Genomic DNA, 10,718 nt, shown 5'->3' with positions numbered 1-10,718 from the left:
CCTTCAGGGCCGCCACTTCAGTCGTGGCCCCTAGCAAAATTCATGATGATACCGTGACTTAACAACCACATTCTTTTTTATTCCTTATCAATATACGGACGGGTATTACTTACCTTTGTTCTCTTCGAGTTGCCTCTTGGTAAGGCCGAGCTCTTTTTTGGACCGCTCAAGGTCCCGCTTCAGTGGGAGACCTCCATAGTGTGAGCGGTAGCGGCCAGCAGCGAAGCCTGCTTATTCACATAAGACACATTCTGATTAGACTCTTGTGATTATTATTTGATCCTATGTTTGGTCTTTCTTTGCGAACGCCAAACAAAGCATCAAGGGCTACTATCTATGCTATAACATTTGCTTATAAATTGATTACTTACCTCAAAGCCTGTTAGGAGGCTAGCACAGGCTTCAGTCTGTCCGCTTTTAGCAGACTGAACCTTCTCTACCACCGCACTCATGACAGTGCGGTGCTCTTCATCAATGGAAGCGCCGCGAAGCGCTTCCAGCAAGTTGTCCGGTGCCTCTAGATGGACAGAGGCCATCAACACAGACGGCTCGCCCCCCTTACTGAGGGGTCGCTCAACAGAGTCCGGAACCACGGGAGGTTCCGGCGTAGTATTCGTCCAGGGGCCGGACTTGCTGCCTTCGTCATTAGGGCCCATGGGAGCCTTGCCTCCCATGCGCCCGGCGTTTGGGAGGTCGCCTTGGGGCGCCCCTAGAACTACCTTCCCTTGGCTTGGTGCCCTTCAGGACAACACCTTGGCGTCGTCCATAGGGCGGGGGGAGGAGGCGGTCAAGAGTGAATCACTGTTCATCTCCGACAGGCCCAGAGACCCATCCGAAGAGGATACGTCGAGACGGTCCTTGTGTGGGCTGCATGATCATGTTCGACATGATAAGAAACAATAAAAAGAAATATACCAGAACTGTTATGGTATCCGGATACTTACGACTTCACCAGGGGCTTGTCCCTGGGAAACCACTCCTTGTCGGTGAACGTGGTCGTGGTGGAGCGGTCCAGAAGGAGGGCTCTTCCCTTCTTGGACCCTTCGGCCTCCCCGGATGGGGCGGCCTTCCTTTTCTTATCTCCCCCGGCTGGATGGGGAGAATTTTCTTCTTCCTCCTCGTCTTCGGGGGAGGAGGGCGTCTCGGTGTTATCGGACGATGATTCCGATATAACCTTGCGCTGGAGACCTTTCCTGGTCCTCGCGGCCTTCTTCTCCGGCGCCTTATAGGGTGCCAGAACCAGCATCTCCGTCAGGAGAGTACTTGCTGGATCTCCGGGCAATGGGGCCGGACAATCGATCCGCTCCGCTGTCGCGACCCATTCCTGTCAAATAATGTGGAGGTTCAGATCCCTCACATAATTATACTAGGGAAATAAACGCCTTATGAGATATAAGGAGCTTACCGGATTAGTAGGGCGCTTTGCGCTGAGTCCGCGGTCCTCGGTAAGAGAAGGAGGTACCTCGGCAGACTTGAGCAGCACCCTCCAGATGTCCTGGTGCGTCGTGTCGAAGAGCTCTCACAGCGTCTGGTGCCTTGCCGAGTCGAACTCCCACATATTGAATTCCCGTCTTTGACACGGGAGGATCCGGCGGAAGAGCATGACATGGACCACATAGACAAGCTTGATTTTCTTGCTTATCATGTTTTTAACATAGTTCTAGAGTCCGGTCAGCTCCACCGATGAACCCAAAGATAAGCCCTTCTCTTTCCAGGAGGTGAGCCGCATGGGGATGCCGGATCGGAATTCAGGGACCGCCGCCCAGTTGGTGTCGCGCGACTCGGTGATGTAGCATCACCCCGATTGCCACCCCTTTACGGTATCCACATAGGAGCCTTCGAGCCAGGTGACGTTGGGCATTTTGCCCACCATGGCGCCTCCGCACTCCGTTTGCTGGCTGACCACCACCTTCGGTTTAACATTGAAGGTCTTCAGCCACAGGCCGAAGTGGGGCTTGATGCGGAGGAAGGCCTCGCACACGACGATAAACGTCGAGATGTTGAGGATGAAATTGGGGGCCAGATCATGGAAGTCCAGCCCGTAGTAGAACATGAGCCCACAAATAAATGGGTGGAGGGGAAATCCCAGCACGCGGATGAAATAGGTAAGGAATACAACCCTTTCGTGGGGCTGCGGCCAGGTATCCGGCTTCCCGGAGCTTCATGATGTTCTCCTCCGTAACGGAGGAGGCCATCCACTTGCCTCCCGCTCCGGACATGTTCGGAGTGTTTTTGCAGAGAAGATGCGAACTTGGGCGCTGGAGCTCGAGTGCGCAAGAATGGATGGGCAAGGAAGAAGAAGGCGTGGGTAAAAAAGGAGGAGTCCTTATCCCTTTATAAGGGCGGTAGAAACTACGTGCCTCCCCACTTGTCTGGTTTGCTTATTCCCCAAGCGTCGTGATTGATGGCGCGGTTGGGTTACCCACACCTATATTGATGAGGACCCTGGGATAAGGGGACACGATCTCTGCTTCGACAAGTGTGCCAAGAAAACCGCCTCGCAATGTGTGCAGTAGCTGGTTGAGAAAAACGGTTCGAATAATAACCGGGGCCATGGCGTGATGTCATGTTATGAAAAGTTGTCAGCAGATTAGATTTGTGGAAATATTATACTCTCTACGGTGGTATGCGGAATTTGTTTTCCAGGGCCGGAAATTATCCTTGTGTTCAAACTCTTCTATGGAGTATTCGGAGGAGGAACCCACCTTGCAATGCCGAAGAAAATCTGCGCGCCGGACTCGTCGTCATTGAAGCCTGGTTCAGGGGCTACTGAGGGAGTCCTGGATTAGGGGGTTCTCGGACAGCCGGACTATATACTTTGGCTGGACTGTTGGACTATGAAGATACCATATTGAAGACTTCGTCCCGTGTCTGGATGGGACTCTCCTTTGCGTGGAAGGCAAGCTTGGCAATTCGGATATGTAGATCTCCTCCCTTGTAACCGACTCTGTGTAACCCTAGCTCCCTCCGGTGTCTATATAAACCAGAGGGTTTTAGTCCGTAGGACAACAACAATCATACCATAGACTAGCTTCTAGGGTTTAGCCTCTCCGATCTCGTGGTAGATCAACTCTTGTAATACTCATATCATCAAGATCAAGTAAGCAGGAAGTAGGGTATTACCTCCATCGCGAGGGCCCGAACCTGGGTAAACATTGTGTCCCCCGCCTCCTGTTACCATCCGCCTTAGACGCACAGTTCGGGACCCCCTACCCGAGATCCACCGGTTTTGACACCGACAGCGGCTCGGCGTGGGGAGACGGGCTGCGACGGCGGCGGTTGAGTAGAGGGGGGTGGCTCCGGTTTTAAGGGGGGCTCCGACTTGGGCAAGGGGTCGGCAACGGTGGCTCGGACTCCTTGCCGGAGTCTGGCTTGGACACGGCGGCGCACGGGGAAGGCGGCGGCGCGAGCGGGCCGGCCTGGCACGGCTGGGCCTTCGGCCCAGTCGGGTGACGAAGTTTTTTTTTAAAATAATTTTGCCTGAAAGAAAAATCCTAATAAAAATAAAAAAATTCTAAAAATACTGGAAACAATTTTCACCGTCCAAACCTAATATTTAGGATAAGGTGAACATTTTTCTGGCCTAAAATGCAATTTTTAAAAATGCATATTTTTCTAATTCAAATAAAATGACGAATAAAATACAAATAAAGTAATTATTTGATTTTAAAATTTCTTCCCAATATTCGTCTCTTTTGAAGAAGTCATTTTATCTTCTCCATTTATTTTTATTATTGGAAATAATTGGAGAGAAAAATATTAAAATCAAATTGATCCTCTTTTCAAATTTGAAAAAAAATCAAATATGAAAATTTGTGAAATCCCCAACTCTCTCCTTGGGTCCTTGAGTTGCTTAAGATTTCTAGGATCACAACCAAAAATGCAAATAAAATATGATATGCATATGATGACCTATGTATAACATCCAAATTGAAAATTGGGATGTTACAATCAAGAAATTCACCAAGTGGCACATCATCATTATCAAGCAAGGTACTAGCATCATCATAAGCATCATTCATAGTAGAAGTAGCATCATCAATAACTTAAGACATATCAGAATTTATAGCATGTGGTGGTGTTGCAAATTTACTCATAACAGAAGGTGAATCTAAATCAGAACTAGATGGCAGTTCCTTACCTCCTGTCGTCTTAGAGGGATAAATCTTAGTCTTTGGATCCTTCAGATTCTACATAGTGATAATATGATAATAATCCCAAGTGACTCAACAAATATAGCTATGCTCCCCGACAACGGCGCCAGAAAAAGGTCTTGATAACCCACAAGTATAGGTGTCGGTGTCAAAACCGGTGGATCTCGGGTAGGGGGTCCCGAACTGTGCGTCTAAGGCGGATGGTAACAGGAGGCAGGAGACACGATATTTTACCCAGGTTCGGGCCCTCTTGATGGAGGTAAAACCCTACGTCCTGCTTGATTGATATTGATGATATGAGTATTACAAGAGTTGATCTACCACGAGATCGTAGAGGCTAAACCCTAGAAACTAGCCTATGGTATGATTGTTGTTGTATATGATCTATCGACTAGCCTGGCCTCAGTTTATATAATGCACCAGAGGCCTAGGATAACAAGAGTCCTAGCCGAATACGCCGGTGGGGAGGAGTCCTTGTCTTGATCGCCAAGTCTTGTGGAATCTTCCTTGTATGCGGTAGTTGTCCGAACTAGCCCATGAGTATACGTCCATGGGGGTCCTCGGCCCAATCTAACAGATCGGGAGATGACGTGGTGAGTACCCCCTAGTCCAGGACACCGTCAGTAGCCCCCTGGACCAGTCTTCAAGTTAGGGACGCTCCTCAATTCTTCTGAACTATTCTTCATCTTTGGTCGTCGGTCTTGAAAACTGGTTCAACAAATCTTCTCATCTTCGATCTTGAGGATCGCCAAAATGCATTCGACGAGTTTACACGTCGGGTATCCGAGGAGCCCCTTTAAGTTTCCGGACTTTATCAATGCTTGTTATCTTTATGCCACACCTCGTGTTTGAAATTGTTCCCGGGCGGCAGCATCCTCTTGCGTCCGAGCTCCAACGCCGGACTGTATCCGAGGTGTCGTAAATCACCTTGGTTCAAAGAAGTTTGAAGGAGTTTAGCCGAGCTTAATGCCGGAAATGCCCTCTATGGAGCCAGCCACTAGCGCCCGAGCTTTATGCCGGACTGCTTCCGAGGTGGTGCACCACCCCGAATGTGGGCCGATTTTTGTCAATATTTTTGATTGGTGCAATTTATTATCTGCCGAGATATATAGCCAATAGCCCTCAAGGTGGGTATCGGTCTAAAACCCGAGATGCACATGAAGGATGGCATAAGACCGCTGATCCCAATAGCTACTGAGACTCAGGTTGATTTGCAAAATTGGTCTGAGGATCAAGTCCTAGCTCGGCAGAATACTTTGGGACACAAAAAGCAGCGTGCTCAGTCCTCGAGACTCAGGTTGGGTGCGGCCGACCAACTTGAGAATCAAAATCTCCTCAGAAACTGTATTACACTTAAATTTTTTTGCATTGGACAGGCAATGCAGTAGCCCTCGAGACACTGGTCGGGTGGAAACACCAGATCAGGGGATCGATGTGCCTCTTTAATATTTGTAAATAATAAGCCCGAAGCCCAGTAGCCCGCGAGCCTTAATGCGGGCACGGGTGGCTGAATTAAGGATTGATATCCATAGTAAAATCACAAATTAGGTGTAATGACTCTATGTGTCCAAGTACTTTACAACATTTAATGCTCGGATCCGCATTGTACAAAACTTTGTTGACCGACCATCAGCTTCCACCTCCTCGGCCAGTAGCCGGGGAGTGTTTGCCTTACTTTATAAAGCCTTTATGAGGGCAAAGATTTACAACAAACAAGGCAATCTGGCCATACGGTTTTATAAACAAAGGTACACAGAGAGATATGTTATATTACTGTTTAACAGAAGAAATGTCTTCCAAAGAAAATAGTCCCGCTATCGGTTCCTTTCTTTGGGTTGTCATGATAAGCATGATCATGAAACCTCAGCTCCAATGTAAGAGAAAAATATCGAGGATTTAGTTTGGGAGGCCAGTTAATAGCCCCCGGTAGTGTTCGGCGACAGTCAAGGTCAAGCCGTAAACACTTTGGCCATTGTTATGAATGGCCCGTCATTTAACACTGTTGTCGGATCGCTGACCAGTTTACGCTTATTGTGACAGTCAGTTTTCGGCTTTCTCCACTAAGGTGCTTAACCATGTGAGCTGGAAGCACAATCGCAGTGGTTCTCCCTTTGCACACCTAGCCGAACAAAGCGGAACGTAGGAGGCAAGCGCAGGAACCTCGCAACCCAACTATTGACCGAAGACACAATTCAAAACCAATGCATATATATCAATATCCAAGAATGTTTTTGCCGAATCTCTAAAGGTATCCGGCGTTGCACTGCGAGACTTGTGCTGAAAACACACAAATAGTTTAAAAGTGCCACAATCTTGGAAAACCAAAATATGTCAGTAAAAACTTGACGTCCGAACAAGATCAAGTGCTCGGTGCCAATCCGAAAATTGGCCTTAGAAAAAAAGTGCTTCTGTCGTGCTTTAACATGACACATCCTATCTCAAGACTTCAAGCGGGTCAGCCTACGGCTTCAACCTCCTATCCCGAAGGCGGAGTACTTCTCGTTAGGCCAGCTTAGCAAACTAAACTCTAGCGGCTTTGAGAGAGAAATTAGGCTCCCGGCTAGTGACCACACACTCGTGTTGAAAAAAGGAATGATAAATAATAATAATAAAAAAACTTTGCAACGACTAAGAAGAAGACCACTTATTATAAAACGGCTTAAATAAATTTAAGAGCCCTCAAGTGACTTGGGTAAAAGAATGATTGCATGTACCGAAGTACTTATATCATATCTATGTTCAACCGAACTTTAAACGCGTCTTAACCGACCGTCGGCTTCTCCCTCTTCGATCAAGGACCGAAAAGTGTTATGTACTCCATCTGTCGAGAATATCAACGGTGTTTCCAATAACCAGGCAATCAGGCCATAAGGCTGTAACAGACAAAGCGCGCTCAGGGAACTTATGCTATATTACTGTGAAGTGTAAGAAGCATCTTCGAAGAAAATAGTACCCCCACCGATACCTTTCTTCGGTGCTCATTGTTATTATGAGACTTGTGCAATAGATTTTTTGTACTCAGGAGTTCCGTTGTGTGCCGACCATAATTGAGAACAATAAGAGCGCTAGCTTTTGGCTTCACCCAGTCTGAGGTCCGGCTCGGGTGACCCGATCGTGACAATCGCAGAGGTGCTCCCTTTACTCCCTAGCCGAACAATCGGGAACGTAGGGGTAAACACAGGAGCAAGGCAACCCAGCTTGCAAAACGCTTAAGTCAATATGGTGCATATTGTGGCGTAATACACGAACAAGGAACGAAGCTGTACAAGTATAATCATATGCAAGAGGAAAAGCTTCATGAAGGAAGCCCCCAAATGAATTGGGTATTTGAATTTATGTGTCACAAACAAAGTTTGGACAAGGAAATTTTTTACAAGCAACTTTTTTCCAAAAAAGTATAATGCTTGGTCGAACCGAACACAAGTTAGAAATTAAAGCTTTGAGCATGAAAGCGACTTAGCTGGTTAATGTGTTCGGTATTGATGACGCGGTCCGAGCTTGATGCGGGACAATGTTCCATCCCCCAAGCCGGTCCCGAGGTGGCGGAGCAGAGAGCTCGACACGCTGAAGTGGTGACATAGCACGGTCAATGCAGACCGGCAGAGTGACGCCGAAGTCCCCGGATCATTTTCCTGTGCACAAAAGATAGTGCAAATCGGAGATAATAGTAATAATGATAATTAAAAAACGTTGCATAATAAATAATTTATGCAAAGTGAGTAATTAAAGAAATATGGCCTGGCGCCGAAGTCAATGTCGGTGCAGGGCATCGGTGTGATGCGGTGAAGGCGTGACAAAGCCTGAATTCACAGGTCGGTCCGAGCTCCGGATGCGGCGTTCGCCGAACTATGTACGGAAACTGACCGAACAACCATGCGACTGTCGTTAATGCGGCCACCATTTGATAGACCTGTGTACATATGATGGACAAACCAGAGTAATAATTCCTTGGGAAAAATGAATCAAACAAGCAAAAAATACTAGGATTAATAGCACCTGGTTTATTTGTTGTAGCAATCTGAAGGAAGGTGATTCCCGAAATTGGGACTCGACCCGCACACCCATTGCCTGATGGGCGATAAAACGACGGCACGACAATGCTGGCAAAGGTTGGCTCGCCGAGGCAAAGCCCTTGGTCCAGCTAACGTGACGGAGCTGGTCGACTAGTGACGTCGAAGTGTCCGGAGTAGGTTGATGAAGAGACGGCGAAGCCCCCGATCCAGCCGAGATGTCGAAGCCTCGATGTCAGCCGACGAGTCGAAGTAGGTCGGCATGATGGACACTAGCTTGAAGAAGCAGTAGTGCGGCCCTGCCGATGCAGGTCGTGACGTGGTCGATGCCGGCTTGATGAAGCGACCGTGCGACGATGCCGGTATGCCCATTCCGTGTAATCCGTGGGGCGGCGATGTTGGTGATGATTTATCCTTTGCGATGCTGGACTCTTATTCGGCTTGCCGAGATGATGATCCGAAGAAGTTGAGCTCGGCTCAACAAAGTGACGACGTGTCTAGCGCAGGTCGGCAGCCGTGGAGCAATATTGCCGGACTGGTTTGACACCAGCATGATGTTGAAGATCATGTTCAAAAGATCTTAAAGTTAGTGGGATGTGTTCGGGAACAAAACACAATACCCCATACAAAACTTCCTTCAAAAGGGATGTCCAAAATCCCATTCATAAAAAACGAACTCGGGTCGGATTCGTTTTCGTGCAGAAAACAGATCCGAAAAGTGATGCACTAATTGGAAGGTTCCCAGAGTTTGGACGGTCGGATCAAGCTGAAATTTTGAGAGGTGGTAGATATAGGAATTCCGCAGCCGATCAACGGTTGGATCTTCCAAAGGACGTCCGAGCTAGAAGCTGGACACCACGCCCTAAACTCATCTAGACTACCGTCCAGATTTGACAGGGCTCCGGTATATCGTGGATTGCCAGAGATTCCTCCATCGGAACTCGACGAAATTTTCCAGGGTTGTTGTAGATTCAATTCCTCACAATTCCACCAAAGCGATCGTTAAAAAGACACTTGAGGAGGCGATGGCGGCGGACACAAGTTTGCTGTCCAGAAAAACAGCACGACCGCCTGAGGGCAATGTTGATGTTGAGCCCCCGGGCTCCCTGGATGATTCCTCCATGACCTTGATAGAGATTAGAGTTGATGTTTATAAAGGCCCTCATACGAACATGACGATCGGAGGTAGGGCGCAGTCCTTGGTCAAACCAAGGTGACCACTCGAGCTGGTGACGAAGATGCCGAACTCGCAGTTGATCTGCAGGCAAGCCATCAACCTTTTGTCAAACACACAACGGAACTCTCAATGAAAGCACCAATGTTGGTGTCAAAACTGGCGAATCTCGGGTAGGGGGTCCCGAACTGTGCGTCTAAGGTGGATGGTAACACGAGGCAGAAGACATGATATTTTACCCAGGTTCGGGCCCTCTTGATGGAGGTGAAACCCTACGTCCTGCTTGATTGATATTGATGATATGAGTATTACAAGAGTTGATCTACCACGAGATCATAGAGGCTAAACCCTAGAAGCTAGCCTATGGTATGATTGTTGTTGTATATGATCTATCGACTAGCCCGGCCTCGGTTTATATAATGCACCAGAGGCCTAGGATAACAAGATTCCTAGCCGAATACGCCGGTGGGGAGGAGTCCTTGTCTTGATCGCCAAGTCTTGTGGAATCTTCCTTGTATGCGGTAGCTGTCCGAACTGGCCCATGAGTATACGGCCATGGGGGTCCTCGGCCCAATCTAATAGATCGGGAGATGATGTGGTGAGTACCCCCTAGTCCAGGACACCGTCAATAGGGGATCACAACAGTTTTCGAGGGTAGAGTATTCAACCCAAATTTATAGATTCGACACAAGGGCAGCCAAAGAATATTAGAAGGTATTAGCAGCTGAGTTGTCAATTCAACCACACCTGGAGATTTATTATTTGCAGCAATATAATCTGTAGCAAAGTAGTTTGATAGTAGTGACAGTAGCAACGGTAACAGTAACAGTGGTAGAAGTAATTTGTAGCAAGTGTAACAGTGATGATAGCAATAGTAACGTAACAAGATCAATAAGGATAAATTCGTAGGCATTGGATCGGTGGCTTGTTGGATGATATTCATCATGTGGTAGTTATAACCTAGGGCGATACAACACTAGCTCCAGTTCATCGATATAATGTAGGCATGTATTCCGTAAATAGTCGTACGCGCTTTATTAAAAGAACTTGCATGACATCTTTTACCTACCCTCCCGTGGCAGCGGGGTCCATATTGGAAACTAAGGGATATTAAGGCCTCCTTTTAATAGAGAACCGGAACAAAGCATTAACACATAGTGAATACATGAACTCCTCAAACTACGGTCATCACCGGGAGTGGGCCTGGTTGTTGTCACTCCGGGGTTGTCGGATCATAACCGTAGTAGGTGACTATAACTTGCAAGATTGGATCTAAAACATGGATATAATGATGAAGTCATAAACGGTTCACATCTGAAATCATGGCACCCAGGCCCAAAGTGACAAGCATTAAGCATGGCAAAGTCATAGCCACATCAA

The sequence above is a fragment of the Triticum dicoccoides genome, chromosome 2A, assembly GCF_002162155.2.
Source record: "Triticum dicoccoides isolate Atlit2015 ecotype Zavitan chromosome 2A, WEW_v2.0, whole genome shotgun sequence".
Taxonomy (NCBI): domain Eukaryota; kingdom Viridiplantae; phylum Streptophyta; class Magnoliopsida; order Poales; family Poaceae; genus Triticum; species Triticum dicoccoides.
The sequence above is the reverse complement of the archived record's forward strand: the minus strand, read 5'-3'. Positions refer to the sequence as shown.